Source organism: Coturnix japonica, chromosome 1 (assembly GCF_001577835.2).
Source record: "Coturnix japonica isolate 7356 chromosome 1, Coturnix japonica 2.1, whole genome shotgun sequence".
NCBI classification, from domain to species: Eukaryota; Metazoa; Chordata; class Aves; order Galliformes; family Phasianidae; genus Coturnix; species Coturnix japonica.
Window position 1 is genome coordinate 2,947,984 of NC_029516.1, and position 18,846 is coordinate 2,966,829.

An 18,846-nucleotide genomic window follows, 5' to 3' on the forward strand; every position below is an offset into this window, starting at 1 on the left:
GGGGACAGCGGCCTCGGCAGCATCGCGGCTGCGGGCGGTGAAGCCCCGAGGGCGGGGGAGGCCCGTGGGGTGCCGTCGGGTCCGGCATCATCACGTGAAAGTCCCCTTTAAGTTTCCATCGAGAGGCCTGCGGGTGTCACATGATGGACATGATATAATGAAACAACATTGTGGGGAGGGAAGCATTAGGGCAGCACGGGGCAGAGGGAGAGCGGTGGGGGTACGCAGCAAACCACCCCCCCCGGCCCGTAGCATTGCACCTGTCTGCGAGCTCCATAGCGGGCAATGGGGGCCAGGAGCGGAGGTGAGTGAGCAGCGGGGCTGGAGAGCTGAGCGGAGGCGGTTGCGGTGTGTTTAAGTGAGTGTATGTGTGTGTATGTGCGTGTGTGCGGGGGGGGCCCGTTGGGGCTGTGCGGGGAGAGGCGGCCCCGCCATGTTTTAACGCGGCGGAGCTCCGCGTAAAGAGCAAGGAAAAAAAAAAAAAAAGAAAGAAAAAGAAAAAAGCCCCGCGGAGCTCCGTGCCCGCCTCGATGTCCGCATTCCAGCTCATGTTGCGCAGATAAAATTCAAACTTGAGGTAAACACAAGCGGAGCTGGAAGGGGGGGGGTGGGAGGAGGAGGAGGCTGGGGGAGGGAGGGGGTGGAGGCTTTCTCCATCGCACCCCGCCCGCCCCTTCGCCCCCAGCACCTGGCTGCGCTGCCCCGAGCGCTCGGCCCGGACCCCCCCTTTCCCTTCCCCCCCCCTTATGGATAGAGGACGGGTCGGTGTGTAGTGTAGGGACCCCCCATCCCGCACCGTGCCTACAAGGGGAGGATAAACTCTGCGGGTGCGGCAGGTGCGCGGTGTCTGCGTCGCGGGTGGGCGCCGAGAGGGGGGTTGTGTGTTGGAAGGGGGGTAGGAGGGAAGGAAGGGGTTCGTGGTGTTGTTTTTTCTCGCGGTGAGGATTTAAAAAAGAGAGAAGAGGGGGGAAAATAAAACTGCACCGCCCCCCCCCCCCCCATTTTTAAAAATTAAAATAAACCACAAGAGAAAAAGCTCAACCCCACACAGCAGCCCACAGCGGGCAGCGCCGATTCGGGGGCGGCGGAGAGAAAGGGGGGTTAAAGGGGGGTGGGGGGCCGGGCTGCGTTTCGAAGTGCGTATGGCAAAAACAAAATGTGGCCGATGGGGGGGGTTAAAGGGGGGGGGGGGGGGCGGGGAGGAAAGAGCTTCAGCCTCGCCAGCCCCGGGCCTGTGACACAGTCGGTTTCGCTGGCAGCGAGTATATTTAGCACTTCCCCGAGCCCTTCGCATGCTCCAGCCCCGGTACGGAGCGTTCGTTTTAATTAATTGACGCAGCTATTCGCCCCGCTGTGCAACATGATGGGGGCGATGGGCGGCCGAGGACGCTGCCCTACAGGTGGGTGCGTGGGGCTCCGTGGGGGGGGGATTGAGGGGGTGAAGCCGTAAAGGAGGGGGGGGTGTTGTGGTTATGGAGTCGAAGTGCGTTTGTGGGGTGTATTGAGAAGGCTGAGGGTATGAGGGTGCTGGAAGGGAATGGCCGTGCTGAGAGATGACGTTGTGTTGTGTGGAGTGAGGGTTTGGGGGTTCTCGAGGGGAATGGCCGTGCTGGGAGATGACGTTGTGTTGTGTGGTTGGGGGGTGCTGGAATTGGGGACGCTGTGATGGCTGAGTTTGGGGTATCTGGAATGGCTGATATAGCTGAGATGATGCTGTGATGAGTAAAGTTTTGGGGTGCCCGAGGGGGATCGTCGAGCTGAAAGGGAACGGAGGAAGAAGCCCTGTGCTGTTGGAGGAGTGAGGGTTTGCAGTGCTTGAAGGGAATGGCCGTGCTGGGAGATGACGTTGTGGTGTCAGGGAGTGAGATTTTGGGGGTGTCTTGAGAGAATGGTGGTGCTGGAAGGGGAGCAGTGCGGCGGTGAGGAGTTATGGTTGCCTTTGGGGTATGGCTGTGTTAGGAGGTGATGTTATGGGGTCGAGAAGTGAGATTTTTGGGGTGTCTGGGGGGGAATCTCCGTGTGCTGAAAGGGGATGGAAAAAAGGCTGCGCTGTTGTGGGCAGTGAAGGTTTGGGGGTGCTGGGGAGAAGGATGGTGTGAGGTTGAGGTGTGGAGTTTCTTAGGGATGGTGATGAAGGGGAATGGAGGAGCTGGGTTTTGGGGTGCATGGAGGGGAATGGCTGCAGCTGAGAGGTGATGCTGTGAGGTTTTGGGGTGTCATAGGGTGTCACTGCGTGGTAAAGGGTTTGGGGGAAGCCCTGTAGTGTTGAAAGGGGGTAAGTTTAAGGGGGTAGCAGCAATTGAAGGGGATGCTGCTATGCAGGAGCCATATTTGGGGTTCCTGAGCGGACGGCCTTGTTGAGAGGGGACCCTGTGGCATTGCAGAGTGTGGCTTTGGGGTGTAGGAGGGAATCATTGCACTGAAAGGCGATGAAGAAATCCTTGTAGTGTCGAGGAGATGGATTTGGGGTGCTGGGAGGGAACAGCAGCGATTGGAAGGAGCCACATTTGGGGGTGTCCGAGAGGATGGTTACACTGAGAATGGAACACACTGAGAAGGGAACACCCTGAGCCGTCGAGGAGTCGGGTTTGGGGTGCCAGAGGAAATGGCTGCGCTATGAGGAGACGCTGAGGCGATGAGTCTCGGGGTGCCTGAGGGAACAGTTACGCTCTGAGGTGACTTTTGGGGTGCTTAAGGGGATCCTGAGGTGATGAGGGACACTTTGGGGTGCTTAAGGAGATCCTGAGGTGATGAGCGACGTTTTGGGGTGCTTAAGGAGATCCTGAGGTGATGAGCGACGTTTTGGGGTACCTGAAGGAATGGTTACGTGAGGAGGGGATTTGGGGGTGCCCGAAGCAGGGAGGGGACTGAGGGGAGGAGACGAGAGCTGTGGGCAGAGCCGCAGTGGTTTTTTCCTGCGTGGCGCAACTGCCTTGTGGAGGGAGGGCAGGTGGCTGTGAGGCAATCGCCGCTCCGCGCCGCTTTCCCCCCCCCTCCCTCCCTTCTCTTCTCCCTTCCCGTTCTTCCCCCCCCACCCCCCCAACCTCTCTCAGCCCGCCCGCCCTTGGCAGGGCTGGAGCTCGGCCCGGCCCCCGCCCACCCGCCTGTTTGTTATGGTCGGATCCACGTGCCGCCGGCTCAGGCAGTCACGCGGCCCGGCCTCGCGCCGCCCCCCAGCAGCTCCGGGGGCGACGGGAGCAGCGGGGAAGATCGTGGTGGTTGGTGGTGGTGGGCGGGCCCGGGGCCTGTGACAGGTACAAGGCCTGAAGGGGGGGAAGTGGATCCATGGGACCCCTTAGTGCTGAGATGGGGCCGAGCTGCGCCTCCTGAGGGCCCTTTTCGTGGTGAGTGGGTCTGTCTGTCGCTAGGACGGAGCCCAGCGTGATGTTCTCGATAGGAGGGTTTTTAGAACAGTGTTTATGCTTTGTGTGGGTTTCTCTCCCTCTGTGCCATCCCGTGTGTCTGCTTGTGTTGTTAGGGCACGCTGCTTGGTGCTGCCATCCTCCAGAGCATAAACACTATTTATAGGTCGGGCAGGCTTTACTGCATTTGGATTTGGGGCCGAGCGAGGTGTCTTAGCGATGTTCTGGTGTTCCGGAGTTAGGATTATATGGAAAGCTCTGGAATAAAGCTGGTAGGGCTGTGTAGGGAAAAGCAAGCTTGGCATTGAGAGGAACGTAATGCTGTCTTAATGCAACTTCTCAGATGGCAGAAGAAACAACAAGTAAGAGGATACGCAGTTCTAGATCAGAGGCTTTCAGCTCGCAGGCAGAGGACCCCAGGAGTCTATAGGGGTCTATAGGAAGTGCCTGTGCCTGTAGGCAAATGCTTGGAGTTCAGGCTTCTCCATATCCATTCTTCTCAATATCCTGGAAAAAAAAAATATATATATATATGGAAGATCACTATTTCTAGATCATGGAGATATTTTAGTTTAGAGTAAGTGGAGGAGGAGTGGGAAAGCAAACTGTATCTGCGTGTTCTGCTGTTTTGCTACTATAGGGCTTAAAAAAAAATTGGTTGAGTTTAATGTATTTTGAAGAGTTACATAAGCCTGGCATGGCGATTCTTAAATAACCTTAAAGAGTTAAATAACAGCATGCAAACGAGCAAGAATAGGTTGGAGGGAGATGATTTTATAACTAACGCTGACGAGCATGCCCAGATATTTAAAACTACGACAGAGTTATGCTTGAACCTTGTGTTAGTAGTAAATGGTGTTGGGGTTTTAATGCTCTGAAACAGAACGTGAGATGGAGAATAGAAGGATAAAGTTTTTCCCAGTATGTGCAGGTCATTAAATGTATTGGGGGTGGTTTATGATGCTTCATTATAATGCTTCCATCCTGTCATAACATTACCAGTCCGGTGTTCTGCATCTGATATATTGAGATTCTCCAGATATTAACTTGCTTCAGAGAGGAGGGAATCTTGCCTTAAAATATAGGAAAGAGTAGTTGTGCTGTATGGTATAAGGTTGATAATCAGCCCTATTTGGCACATGCTATGGAGTGCTGGCGTTCTGTGTTGGTTATAGGAGTCAAATGACATGGAGCTGGGCACAGAAATACATTTATTTCCCTAATCAGCATCAGCTTGTTTTGTATTGTCACATCTGCATGTCTATATATCCTTCTACTTCGGGGTGGGGGGGAACCTACCTTAAATAGGAAATAGTTGGTTTGTGAGGGATCTGAGGGCGCACAGGAGCAGAGCACGTCAATGTCTGATCTTTGTATACGTGGAATTGCTGGTGGAATTGATGCCCCAGGAAATTGCTTTCTCTCTATTTCTTTCTGTTGGTGACACGCAGTTAAACATAAAACGAGCGCTTTGGATCCCGTCTCCCATTTCTCTTTAATATAACTAAGATCATTTATCTTCTCAGTCGGCTGGAAGGGGGGGGGGGGAAACATATTTCATTTTGTAACTTAGTTCACCTTCTCTTCAATTGCTGTCAGTGGATGACAGGGAACAATGTGTGCCGAACACGGTGTTCTACTGAGCTGTTTTGGTGACGAATATAATGTATATGGAGGGGGGGGAAAAAAAAAGCCTATGAAAAAATAGGTGTTGGGCCAGTTTCTTCTCACTTCTATGTAAACAGTCCCAATTTATCTTTCATGTGAGAGGTACTGAGTGTTACACGGTGGGATCTAATGCCACATTTCAGTAGCAAAAAAGATCTGTTTTCTTGTTCGTTTCTGGCTTTTCGAAGCCCTTTCTTTTAACATTTGTCTAAATAAGTGTTCACGTTGATGTGGGAGCAGCAAAAGGCTGCTTTAATAAAAAGGGAAATAGGGACCTTATTTTAAAAGGCAAGTGTTTGTTAATGTTACTTGTTGCCTATTACACAGCTCCAATGGAGAGGAGCTCCTTAATCCAGGCTGTGTTTTTTCCATTGCTGTAATCACGTGTTGACTATTTTTTTCCCCCCCTCCTATTAACAATAAAAGCACGGAATGAAGTTGTTGCTGCCATGTCTGTAGTATGACCGGCTGTGGCGACCATGCAATATTTACACAGTGTTATTGCATAAATATCCTGCTTCTTATTATACCGCGGTACCAGAATATGAGCTTAAAGAACCCATAACAAAGCAATCAGTGAAATAGAAATTAAAGAATAAAATGACAAAACCTTTCCCTGATAATAATTCTGAGTCAGCTTCAATTACGAGTCCCGACTCGGGGCTTTCTAAAGCAAGAATTAATTAAGAGTTGCAACTGTTTGCAGTGAGTTTATGCATAGATGGTGTTTTTCTCTTGGCTTTAGGCTTTGTGAAGGTACAGCATAAGATATTACCATCCTTTGTGAGCCCTTCAGGGTGCTGCGTTGTTACCTAACAGCCGGGCTGCAAACTGGAGTTGTTTGTGTTCTGAGTTTCACCCTTATCAAGGTCAGAGATTTCATCCTTCCGTAGTTTCCTCATCTGAGCACTTTAATGCTTGGGGCCCTCGTTTGTTTGTGGGTGTTTGTGACCCATCCTGAGCTCAGTAAGGAATGTGTTAAATGTCCCCAAGAGCAGCTTGTTTCTTCGCAGATATAACTCAGGAGATCCCTGAAAGACCGACAGCGACTCAGTAAAAAGAACATGAATTATGGCATTAGAACAGCCAAGCTGAAAGTTTGCTCAGTTTCTGACATAGCGTGGCGTATTTAGCAGGGCAAGGAAAAAAAAAAGCGATGCTTGTAGTATATGCTGGTTATAATGAGTTGGAATCAATCTGAATGCGGAAGTTTCGCCATCGTCAGTGGGTTTATTTTATGAGTGCTTCAGTCTGAACATGTGGGTTAATTCGGGGGGAGGTGGTGCTGCTCCTGAGCTGGGTGTCACACTGAGCTGGATCCCACTGGGCTGTTTAGTGATGTGAGAACTCTCTTAATTTCTTTGGTATTATAGGAAGCATTAATGTTTTCTGCTGATGTTGTTGGCTTTTTTTGTTTATTTTCTTTTACCAAAACATTCTTTCTAGGCTATAAATCTGTTATTAAAGCATAAACAACAGAAACAGGGAAGTAAATAGTTTTAAGGAGCCATTTTTTATTAGCGCTTCCCCGACTATTTCTCGGTTAGACAGAAGGTCCTTCTGGAGAACATAAATAATGGGATTGTTTCATAAGCAGGCATAGCTGGGAAGTGAAAAGATGCTAAAGCAGGCGTCGTGTTTCTCTTGTTCTCAGTGTTAGCATTGTGTATGGGATGCTGAACGTCTGATTTGTATGATAACTATATTATGTTCACTTTACAGAGGTTTTTAATAGATCTGTGGCAGCTTTGGTCCGAGCTTCTGCAAACGTGGCGTTGTGAAATGAAGGCAGATACCGACTTCATCAACTACACTGTGCCGAGGAAAAGTAGAACTGAAAGGGAGATCAAATTTTAGCCTGTTTGGGGTGGGGGAAGCATTTTCTTGGTTGCCATTTATATCGGCATTACCAGGTGTTTCTGCCTGATGGGATGCTGGATGGTTGGTGGTAGTTAATCCAGAAGAGATGTGAGAAGCTGAGCATATCTTTGCTTGATGAGGGCAATTCAATGGGAGAGTTCTCACTACCAGTAGCATAAGGAGCCTGTGGAGTCTCTTGGGACAGAGGAGCTGCATCTAGCGATGGTGTTTACTTCAGGCAGGAGGGGGAAAAAAAGAGATTCTAGCTGTTATCTGCGTGTGTTTTGTAAACTGAAAGCACTGTTTGCTTTCAGGTCTAGCTGCTGTACTGTCCCGAGTCCTGTGGTTTGATGTTTCAGGGGTGCCTTCCCCCCTCAGCCATTCTCCTATTTATTTGATCCATCTTTAAATGCTAATCTGTTAAGGTCTGTGTATGTAACTCATGGGGTATCTTTCATATTCTGGCTTCTGTGACTTCAGGGCAGTGGCCCAGGCTCCTGGAGCCATCCGGACTCTGTTTATCCTGATAGAGGACAGGATTCCAAGTCTGCGTAAAGCAGTTGGTATTTTCTCTCAGCGAGACGTATGTATAGCAAAGACACGCGTAAACCAAGTCTAAACAGAACAGAAACCTTTAAAATCCTGCGGTGTTAAATACTGCTTGTGTTTTAAGACAGGTGTCAGTGGGGCTCGGAACTGATCTCGTCGTTTCAGAGCAGTCTCTGGGTTCAGCACAGGGATATGTAAGTGTCATTGCCCTCTGCCGGAGGAGAACAGAAACACAGCGCTGCCTGGTGGGCCCGAGCTGCCCCGGGGTGCTCCGGGGCTCTGGGACAACGTTCAACCACATCACTTGGCTTTCCAGCATCCTTGTCAGTTCAGGTTGGAGCCAGATCGGCTAGTTGGTTTTCTTTCCTTCTTATCTATGTCCATGAGCATCTGTTCAGTGAAGCCTGTAGTTGTCTGTATAAACAAAAGCCGGAACGGCAGATCCAGCGTCATGGGACCTGCTGGTCCTCTAAAAACTGTCATATACAACCACAGTTCACTCTGTTTGCTTAACAAAATGGTGTGCCCTTCCCATAGAAGTTAAATACGATACTGTGGCTTTAGTCTTTGGATGGTCAGCCCTGTCAAGTTTTGTTCATCCAGGTACACGATCTATGGAACAGATCTTTGAATTTGAGACACATTTGAACAGCGTTTGTATGGCACATTGCAGGGATGAGATCTGGCTGATTTAATACGTCCTCACTAACACTGAGTATATACAAGTTTTGGTAAGCTTGTAGTACATCACAGCACTGTTTTATTATTACTTTGTGTTTTAGGTCAATTCTTGCTTTATTCTCCTCCAGAAACTGGAGTTTTCACGTGTGAGCGGTGTTGAGGTTAAAAAGGATTTAATGAAGACAGAGTTCAGCTATTCTACGTCAGCGAGAGCCTCTGTTCTCTAACAGAATTACTGACATTCATGAGGAAGTCCTTGCAGAACATTGGAAAAGTCAGAGTTGATGATCAGGGAGTATTAACCACGAACTGTAAATTGAACTGATCCAATTTCAGTTACTTGAAAGAAGTATTGTTTTGGTAATGAGCGGCACCTATAAGCAGCGATGCTGGAAATCAAAACAGTGTAATACAGAAGGAGAAAACGTTGGTAGGGATGTTTGGTTTGCCTATGCCCTTAACATGGTGGGAGAGGAATCTCTAAGGTCAAAACAGATTGTCCAGGACCAGCCTGGGTGCAGTCCTGTATTGTATGCGGATATGAGCAATGATTCAGTTTTCAGGCTCCAAATTGAAACTGTCCCCGGGCCTCTTAAAAGGCTGTTTTGTGTTTGATATCACTGGTGCTTAGAAATAAAAGACTCAATTCCTTGCTAAATTAAGTCTGTAAGTCGCAGTCAGCGTGTATCCATACTTTTTTTGTTGTGCAAATACTGGCCGTTAATATCAATACCGCTGTCTCTCCCTTGTGTTTTACACGTGTTGCATCTGTGGATAGCAGTTAACTGCTCTCATGGCCTTTGTTTTGTTCTAGACCAGCAGTTCTTTATTCATGCCCTCCCCCCTCTTCAGGATGCACTGCATGCTCCTGTAGTTCGAAGACCACTGGTTTCAAAACCAAACTTCTTTTAATGTTTTCCTGTAACTTTATGTTCCTGTGGGTAAAGTTACTTCTGAGAACGTTCGTGTAGCGTTATTCTCATAGTTCCTAGGTCAGATAAATAACATAAATGCTATTTTGCCATGTCTTCTATCAGTTTAGTTGCAGTCTCTGTGCATTTATACCTTCCATTCATGTTTTCCTTAGAGATGACAAAGTACTCCTATTACCATGAGCAGGTTTAATTTTGTTCCCTGCGCTGCTGGCTGATGAAAGCAGTGATTGCATCTTCTGGCAGTTTGTAACAAAATCCATTACCACTAAAATAATGTATTTACCTGCAGTAGATGAGGTCTACTTTCAAGAACAGGTTTGTGATGGACATAACATTTCTAATAGACAGGGACTACAGCTTCTTTCTTACTCTGCTGCTTCCACACTTAAACTAAAAGCCCACCCTATGACTTGCAGATACCTCCTCTTTTATGGCTCTGTCTAATTACTTATATAACTCCAATGTTACTGGCTTCTCTGTGCAGTTTATTTGGGTAAATACGCGTGGTTTATTTCATTTTAACGCTGCGATCATAAATCTTTGCAGAGACCTTAAGCGATATTGTTAACAGCTCATTGTTCTTATTAATAACGCGGGCAGAAACTCATCAGGATTTCCAAAGAAGTTGTAGTGATTCCTATTCCCTTCAGGTTTATTCTTCGTCTGTTCCTTTGTAGCTGCTGCTGGTGTCTGCCTTCATTCTGCCGCTGCCTGGCAGAAAGCAAACAAAAAAAGGGTGAATAAGTCTATCTTCTTCCTGCAGGTGGGATTTATGATTCTATTCTGTTTTTTCTCTTCACTTGTTTCGCTGCCCTTCTTGCAGCAAAAGCTGACTTTGCCTATTTCCTGAATGTTACGTTACCTCTGTGGTTTGGTGCTCCTGGAAGTTTAAAGAGAATAGAAAACTGAGCAAGGAAGGGCATCATTGGGATTCTCCTTCTGCCCCGTCCTTGCTGTGATGCTGGGCCTTACGTGGTGCTCGGTTCAGTTTGCCTTACAGCATTCAGCTGCATTCAGTGATGTCTGTTTTCAGTAACGTCTGTTTTCTGCTCTTGCCTGTTGCTGTCAGGAGGCAGTCGAGACATGAAGATGAATGCAGACTCATCTTACCTCCTTAGCAATGCTTAAGGAAATCCTCCTGTGGCTTGCAGCTCTTTGATTCACAACGTTAATATTTCTTAGAAATAAATGAATATCCCATTCCTCACTTTAAGTTGACTTCCTTGGTAAGTGGCTTCACATCCTGTAGTTGTAAGATAGATGTTCATAGCATCTCCACTCCTTGCAGTAGATGAATGGAACTTTCTAGAGTGCTTGTTAAGACAGACTTTCTAGTAACATCTCTTGCAGAACTGAATTCAGAACTTAATTTTTCCTTCCATCATTATCTCGCTTTAAAATGAATAAAGATATAAAGATGTTTTCTCAACTCATTGGTATTCAGCTGACCCCTCTACTTCTATTCTCCGAGCCTCTAAAGAATTGTGTTAAGTACTATTTGTATTAATAGTATTATCTGTGCCCTCCTGTGGTTTATAAGAGCATATTTAAGTATTACATTATGTTAACCAGCTCTGTGGATAGCTCAGGATTCAAGTTGCTTATATTTGCAGTTCTGCTTTGTTCTTCATCTCCTGTAAGCATTGTAAATAAGAGGTTGGGGCTGCAGAGTCCTTCCAGTGCTGACTGCCAGCACTGCTGGGAAAGGGGACAGCTTGAACTAGATTGAGATATCCCAGTGAGGTGTGTTGACTGTAGCTGGTAGGGCTTGTTTGATATGGGGTTATATATGGTTATTAAGTTGGCAGTAAGGAGGGTAGAGAAAGGGAGTCATCAAGTGAGCACTGCCTGAACTCAGCTGTTCCTGAAAAGAAATTCAGGCATAGAACCACTCCACTTGCCTTTCCTAGCCTGTATTTCTCTGCATTCAGTTTTTGCTTGGAGCCTCTCCCATTTGGTTGTGTTACCTGTTCATTTCCTTACTGTTCTTCCTTATGAGTGCCGGTATTTGAACCGACTGTTGAAATTAAACAGAAGGCATCTGCCTCTTCCTGAAGGGACCATTGAATTGATGTAGGAATTAACTTGAGAGATGTCAAGTGCTTGAGGTTTCAGTACAGGAGTTTGTACAGGAATAAATCTGGAATCTTAAATATAGATTTAATGGGAAGATTTGTCACTGTACTATCACAAGATTAATATGTTGGCCCCGGATAACACCGACTCTTGTGTTTTACCATAAAATGATGTGGTCCAGCACTCATCTGGCTCACATGCTGGAAATGGTTTGTTTCTTGTTAAATGAGTCATTTCTGTTCATTCGTAACTATAGTTAATTAGTTAATGGTTCTTACGGTTAATACGCTTCTTGCAGGATTCTTCTGCCCTTGAATTATGATTTGGAGTATTCAAGTTTGACTCAAATACCAATGTAGAAATTCCCCTTAGGAGTGCTTGTTTCCAAATAAATCCGTCTAGGTTACGTGCCTGTAAAATTAACAGTCTTCTTATTACTTCTATGTTAGCCTAAGCCAGGGCTGTGGTGGGGTTATGTTTCCCTACAGCATGCAGGAATGTTAACGTTTTAGGCTTCAGAGCTGCACATAATGTGGTGTAAGGAGTTGGCTTCTGGAGGTGCCTTCATTTACAACATAGCAGTGGTGTGTGTATTGAGGTAACAAACACAATCCCATAGCAATGCTATTACTGATAGTTTGGATTCTGCATATTTAACAACAAAAAGCAGTGTTGCCAGTGCATGCTTGCTGTTATTTAGGTATTAGGTTAATAGGTAGTGATCATTTCCCTTCTTCTCTACATAATCGAATATATTTTTCTGTTTTCTCAAAGACGTTTCTTGTCACAATCAGGAAATACCTGCTTAGGAGAAGATGGAACATAAGGCTTTGTAATGAATGATCACGGTTCAGTTATGGTTCACTTTTACCCCTTTAGCTTTTATTGCTGAAGGGCTCATTTTAGATTGCAGAACTTTTGGGTCGATATTATTTATTGTGTCTTCAGTACTTGGTAATTATTATTGCTTTGAAGTATTGAATTTCTGGTCTAAGATACGTAATGCTGACAGCATGTGTGATGTAACTGCAGAATCACCGTGGGTTTGTACCAACCATGTTGGCTTAAAAAAAGTAAAGGCCTACCTAGATTTTTTAGCCCTATCAGTTGGTATTTGAGGCCTAGTGCACTTTAATGGCTATGATTTTTAAACTAATGGAACTTTGCCTTAAGTGTAGTTTAATTCCTTGGTTAAACTGGAAGACTTAAAAACCCAAGTTGCTCTGATGGGTAGAGCCTTTTTTTCCTCAGTTGCTGACTTAAGTTTTTAAGGCTGTTATCAGACCCCTTTTTAAAGTAATAGCAGTTTTTGCCTTACACAGCCCTCTTGCTTTGTGTTTATTCCTGTAATGCTTTTATGACTAGGAATTATATCACTCAGGTAAGCGAACAAAGCTTTTACTCTATGCTCAAAGAACTGATTTCCAGCCCCACCCCTTCCCCTTTCTTTTGATCGTCTTCAACTGTGTCTGATCTACATTATCTGCCTCAGATCTGAGAAAGATCTGCACCTCACTTTGCCTACTGCCCTCACTCAAAGCAGCATGGGACAGCGTCCCTTGGCAACTCTTAATACCCTCCAGAACGCCTGAAGTCTGTGGTGAGTTAGCTTGCTTTGATGTGCATTGCACTTGGAATAGCTCATCAAATTAGAAACATGGTTTAAGAAACTATTCTTAATCATCGTGCAGTTGTTAGCTGCTGCTCTACAGCTGACTCTGCATGAATCGTCCTCCATTTCCTGCCTCTGAAACTTCGTAGTCCTGTCTTTCATTTTGGAGCTGGTGCTGTTGTGTCATTTTCCAGCTGAGGCCGGCATGGAGCCTGCAGGTGCTTCTCTGCTTTGTTCGGCTGATTGCTGCCGTTGAACAGTCGAGCACCGATGGAGCAGAGAACAGCAGTGAGAGCTCATGCAGGCAGTCTTCTGTTGTTGCTGGGAAGCAGCAGGAACAAGCGACCACATTCTCTTGTCTATCATTTATGCTGCTGCTCCTCTGCTGTTTTTTTTTTTCTCCTCGTGGTCTAGATTGAATCCTTTGGCTGCTGTTGCTGATTGCAATTTGTAGTCCAAAGGTTGCTGCTGGGGATCACACAGATTTCTCTTTGATTAAAAAATAAACAACAACTCCCAAAACATCCTGGTGAATCCCTTCCATTCTGCAATCGCTTTGCTGTCATTTGATGGGTTGATTGTTACCATTCTGTTGCCATGTCTGCTACCAGAAAGTTCTGTGCTGATGGTGAGTCTTCATTCTTCATGAACAGGGCACACACAATAATTGGATAAACTCTCCATGCAGCTGTGAGCTGCTGCTCTATATTGGGGGTCTCACCTGCTTTATATATCAGTCTGATGACCCATGGTCACTTTGTAATGGGCTGAGCTTTTTCCTCCTGGTTTCCAAACTGAGGAGCTGTTTATAGCAGAAATATATTATGCCAAGAATATGGATGAATTGCCTGTGATGGAATTTGCTTCTCTTATTCAAGTTCTTAGGGTTATCCAGCTCTTTCTGGGCAGCATCCTGATTCTCTGTTCCTAATGGGGTTTTATCAGCTCGTTCGGAGTTACTGAACTCTGTGAAGGAAACTGGACAGAAAATCTGCTGATTTCCTTAAATCAGGGGTAATGCGGTTGATGTAATACTGCTTTGATTTCTGTATTAACTGAATGTGAGTATTTTTGATCCAAATGTGTGGATAAGTGCATTAAGGAAGAATATAGGGAGTGTGGAGATGACTGAAATTGAACCTAAAAGCCCTGCTAAGAATGTTGTTAAATACCAAAAGGTTCTTCAGTCATTGAAGCAGCAAAATAGAAAGGGAAGGCAAAGCTCTCCTTAAAGGTGATAACATTTAAACATTTGGATCATTCATTGTGTTAAATCATGGAGGGGGGGGAAGGCTGGATGGCTGATGAATGTAAGGGTTTAGAAACTGAGGTGGTTATGAAAGTGAAAGGTGCTGAAGCACTGAAGTACAGATGGTGCGATGTGCTACAAAAACTTTCAGGAGTTCTTCTTTTTTTAAGCTATACCGGAGTTGTGGTGTTAATGTTTTTCATAGCTAATGTGTGTGTTGAAATAGCTGAGCTACTGCACTTAATCCAGATGACTGTTTTTTAAGCAGTAACAAAAACCTGGACAGCTTGGAACTGGACAGCTATGTTTGCTCACGTGGCTTCAGTAGACTTGGGAAATAAACCTCATCAAATACAGTCAGCTTATCAAAAGTAACTCATGCTGGAATAGCCTGGTACCTGGCAAGACTTACTTTAGGTAAGGTCCTTGATGGGAAGCTTGGTGGAAGAATGCTGTTGAAGCTGCACTTTTATCAGGAAAGCTGTAATGTTGTTGACAGGGTGGCCAAGAAGTGGTGACAGGTAGTTTAGGAAATGGAAGGAGAAGAATGGGGGTAGGTTTTAGAGAACAGACCTGTGTGTGGCTTAGGCATAAGGGGTGTCTATACCTGCTAGGGCTTTGCACCATGGACATATTCAGAATTAAAAGAAACTTGAACTACTAATGTGAATGTTGAAGTGGGAGCAAGTAATGCTGCCTCTCTTTCGTTCTGTGGTTGTTATTTATAAGAAGCTGTGAGGTCATTGGCTTCCTGTATGAGCCACTTCCTGAAAGCTTTTGTTTTACATGGTAAATCTAAAAATGTATTTCTTCGAAAAACTCAGCTGTGTTTTGTTTTCTCTTCTCTTGCTTCTGTCTCCTTACTTTTGCTTCTGCTCCATTGCTTATTGCAGGACAGGATGCATTGTGATGGAGTGCACGAGGCGCATTATAGGAGTGCTGCAGAGAAAGGTAGTTCCAGAAAGCCATCACTGCTGGTAGAGCAGGAACAGCTTAAAGCAGTCTGACATACAGCAATATCGACAGTCTTGAACGTTAGTAAACTTTGAAGATACAAGAAAAACAAGAGTTGTCTTTGTGGTTAATGATCTACTTGTTCGATTCAGATGAGGTATTTCATTTAATGACCATGGAAGGTAATACTGAGACTTGGTAAAGGAAAGCCTTAAAAATACAAATACTTCTAAAATAAATGAACAGTAACAATAATTTCTTTTTCTTTGGCCAATCAGCACATTGTTTTATTGCAGCTATAAAACCATTCTCTACGTCTCCATCAAGCCTTGCTGCCTGCTGGCAATATTCCTGTCCATTTCATGGTAATTTTATCACTTACTGGCACTTGTCAATAGCTCATCCATCATAAATCTGACATCTCTCAAACCCTGTCTGTTTGTACTAGAATCAGTTTGCAGATTTCTATAAATATAGTTTAGTCCTCAGCTTCCTGTGGCTTCAGTTGCTGTTGGATGAAGAATGTGGACTTAAATAGGCTTGAGATAGCCATGGTCGGTGCTCTGTTGATACTTCTCCCCTCTCTTATCCAAGTTTGAAACCTGTGGATGTGGAGAAATGGAAGCAATGCCTGCATCGGTACTTGCTTAATCCTGAGATTGATTACTGAAAAATTTCTCTCCTAATGTGAAAGTAATAACTCTGTGCTGACATTATTGAGAACTGTGGGAGCATGCATTTGTTTTATGTTAGACTCTTCACCTTAGTGGTTTCAGTTTGTGTCTCTTAATGTGAGGCTCTGGTTTGCTGTCCTCATATCATAATGTAATCGCTGCACTGTCTGATTGGCGCGTGATTTTGGTCAGTTCTGAGAAATAAATAACACATAGAAGTTACCACTGTGGTTAGTTTGAACTGATGTACCTGACTGTCAGATACCAGCTCCAGGTGGACCTCTTCAGGTTTTGTTGCATTCCTCTTTGTCCTGGTGTTGTCATTCACCTGTAAAGAGAATCTAGATGTGCTTGATTGAATTATTTCCTACCAGTTCTGTCTGTTGTGTGGTCTGAATGCTCAGCTGGGGGAATAAAAAACTCAGGACCACAAGGATGAACTGCAATGATAGAAAAGGGTTTGGCTGATTAGGAGATTTAGGTCACTAAGCAAGGGTAATAGTATGGCCTAAAAGCTGCAGTCACATTGAAACATAACAATTATGATAGTAAAAACAGTGAAGTAAACTGGGAGTTAAACAGAAAGGCTCTTAACAGCACATCACTGCAGTTTCAGATAGCTATCACTAGGAGGACACACAGACCACGACATTAAGGAGCTGCTTGTTTACCTCTCCCTGTTAACTCCTTTGGTGCTAGTTTATAAAATCCAGGGAAGTACTTGGTGAAGGGTTGCTATATAGTAAGTTGTGACTTCAGATATTGTTCTGATCAAAGTAGGGAGTTGTGTAACAGCAGAGAAAGGACTATGATAACATTTGGAAATCTCTCGGTGTTTGCTTTGTCATCGAATCAACAGAATGCTTATTCTTGTGTGCATGTGTCGGGTAGTAATTGATGGCATGTAGGTGGAAGTGAGCTTTTTAATTGGTTATCGTCCAGTTTTCTATTGCTGTAATTTCAAATACCTTTTTCTGATATGGATGCTTCTGCTGGGCAGGGTGCTGCGTATTTGGTGCAGCGTTTGTTGTCATCTTGGCTAATGTTTAGCTTATTTGTGGTATTGCATGGTGTTTGCAAATAGCTTTTCTTTTCATGGTCTGTGCATGATTACTTAAATTTCTGATGTATAGTATTTATACCGGGATAAGTAAAATGGAAATGAGGTTAATTGATGTAAGTAGTCTGTAGACTGCCCGTGTTGCTGAGGCAAGCTGTTACTTAATATGGATTTCAGAATCTGACTTTCTGTATACGATCATTATTGATATCACACATGCAGACAAAGATGATAACTGAAGCATATGCTTTAAATAAAATGACACGAGAAGATGAAAAATGGTTTCAAATTTAAAATTAGTGAAGGATTCTTGAAAATAACACCAGATGGAGAGAAAAAGAAAGTAAGACAGATTATTAATAAGTATGATGTGCTGCAGTTCCATAGGATATAATCTTGCAGGCTACCAGTGTGCGAAATTCGCTCTGATTTTTGTTAGAGTTGCTTTATTGCATAAAGTGAAAAGATGTCAACTGAGTCTTCTGGAATAATACCTGGTATTCCAAGTAAGAGCACAGCCCAGTTTCTGGTAGTTCTGAATTGTTACAACCCTCTAGATCTGGTCAGAACAGAACAGAGTCTTGAAAAAGAAGTGTTATTTATGGAATTAATACGATTTTACATCTCTGGATTCATGTACTTAATTTGCTTTGAGACGTTTTCAGTACTGCAGCTGGTTTCTATAGCTGAATTTTGTAGGACTCAGCAGCACAGCCTCTCCATCTCCCTGCAGGAACGCTTAGATCTGGGACTGTTGCACGGGTGCTTTGTTGAAACTTGTGTTTAAATAAACCTGTTCACTTCTTGCTCATTAATCAGAGTTGAAGCTTTCATGCATTTGTTGGTTCTTACAGTACCGCTTTGATTCCGGGCAGACATTGTTTTATTTTCTTACTACGAATATTTTTGCCCATCCATTTCTATTCTCCCAGCTAGATGACTTAGTTTTGACTTATTTTATTGTGGGAATCAGTCTCTTTTGTGTTACGGAATCCTGGTGTGCTGCTTCAGGCTCCTAATGGTCAAAAAGCAAGGGCACAGCAGGTTTCTGTTTGTTATCTGTTCTGGCTGTATGGATAGGACTGGGCACTGTGCAGATCTCAGGCTCTAGCCCCCTGGACCCACACATACATCTTTATAATTTGAGTTGGATTACAGGTTCATCAAGGCAACTCTTTTTCTAGGACGTTGTTCCTAGGGGGTCTGCAGAGATTCTGTTTTATTTTCAGATCTTTCTAGAAGTCTGAAGTAGAACTTGTCAGCTGAAGCATTTTGCTATCTGGTTTTACCTGTCAAGGCTTCTCATGTTATCTTGAGGATTTCCATTTTAAAGAGCCTGCTCTAAAACTAATCCAGAATATTCTAAATAACAATTAAGTGAGAACAGAAACTACATAGTACTACTTATCTCATTAGAGATCTGTAGCATTTTTGTTTTAGTTACAATTTTAGAAAGAAAATGTTAGGCCTTGAAGATGGAGATGATGGCCCTGTATGATGGGCACTGCTGAGTTCCAGCCTGGACCATTGATGAGCACTGGGGGAAAGAACCTGGTCAGCCCTGGGAGCGCAGAGTGAAGGCAATTCATCTGTGTGACCAGGAGGGGTGGAGCCTGGCTGCACCTCTTAGGTTTAAGGGTTGATTGCTGCTAAGGAAGGAGCTCTTTCTGGAAATCCTTCCTTGGTGGAGCTTTCCCCTGTGAACCTGGAATCTTCTGATACGGGTGAGCAATCTTCTTCTATTTCTTTATTGCGCTTCTTTATTGTGCCTGTCCTTTTGCTGTCACACCTTTATTGTAATGCCTTTCCCATTGTATTGATCCGTCTAATTCCTACAGGCCTCTATTAAGGGTTGATTTAACCAGAGCAAAGACTTAAGATCCATTCAATCTCAATGGGGAGGGTTAGGACTGGACTATAAGACTTCATGAATTGAAAATGATCAGAGGTTACCTACTGCTCTTTTCCAGAAGTTGGATGAAAATGGCATATACTGAAGGGTTGCATTGGACAAACTGAATGCGATGAGCTGCTCACAGAATGGATAAATGCTTAAGTATAGTTCTTGTTCTACCAAAGTATTTACAAAGCGAGCAATTACAGTATAAGTGTGTGTATGCTCAAAATGCAGCATTATGGTGGTAGTAAAGCAAGTTGTTCTTTTTA

The 18,846-nt window shown here is 44.6% G+C and overlaps 1 long non-coding RNA gene across 7 annotated transcripts in view; it reads left to right on the plus strand.

Annotated features, from left to right (window-relative positions):
- The window catches only part of LOC116654444, a 101,957-nt gene continuing 83,111 nt past the window's right edge, over positions 1 to 18,846 (plus strand). For 2 of the 7 annotated variants that reach the window (XR_004309690.1, XR_004305422.1), the window contains exon 1: positions 5 to 577. This is a non-coding gene — a long non-coding RNA (uncharacterized LOC116654444). Of the gene's footprint in view, positions 578 to 1,198; positions 1,401 to 1,435; positions 12,732 to 18,846 lie in introns of those variants that run through there. The other 5 variants (XR_004305409.1, XR_004309694.1, XR_004309698.1 and 2 more) reach the window with 5 other exon arrangements.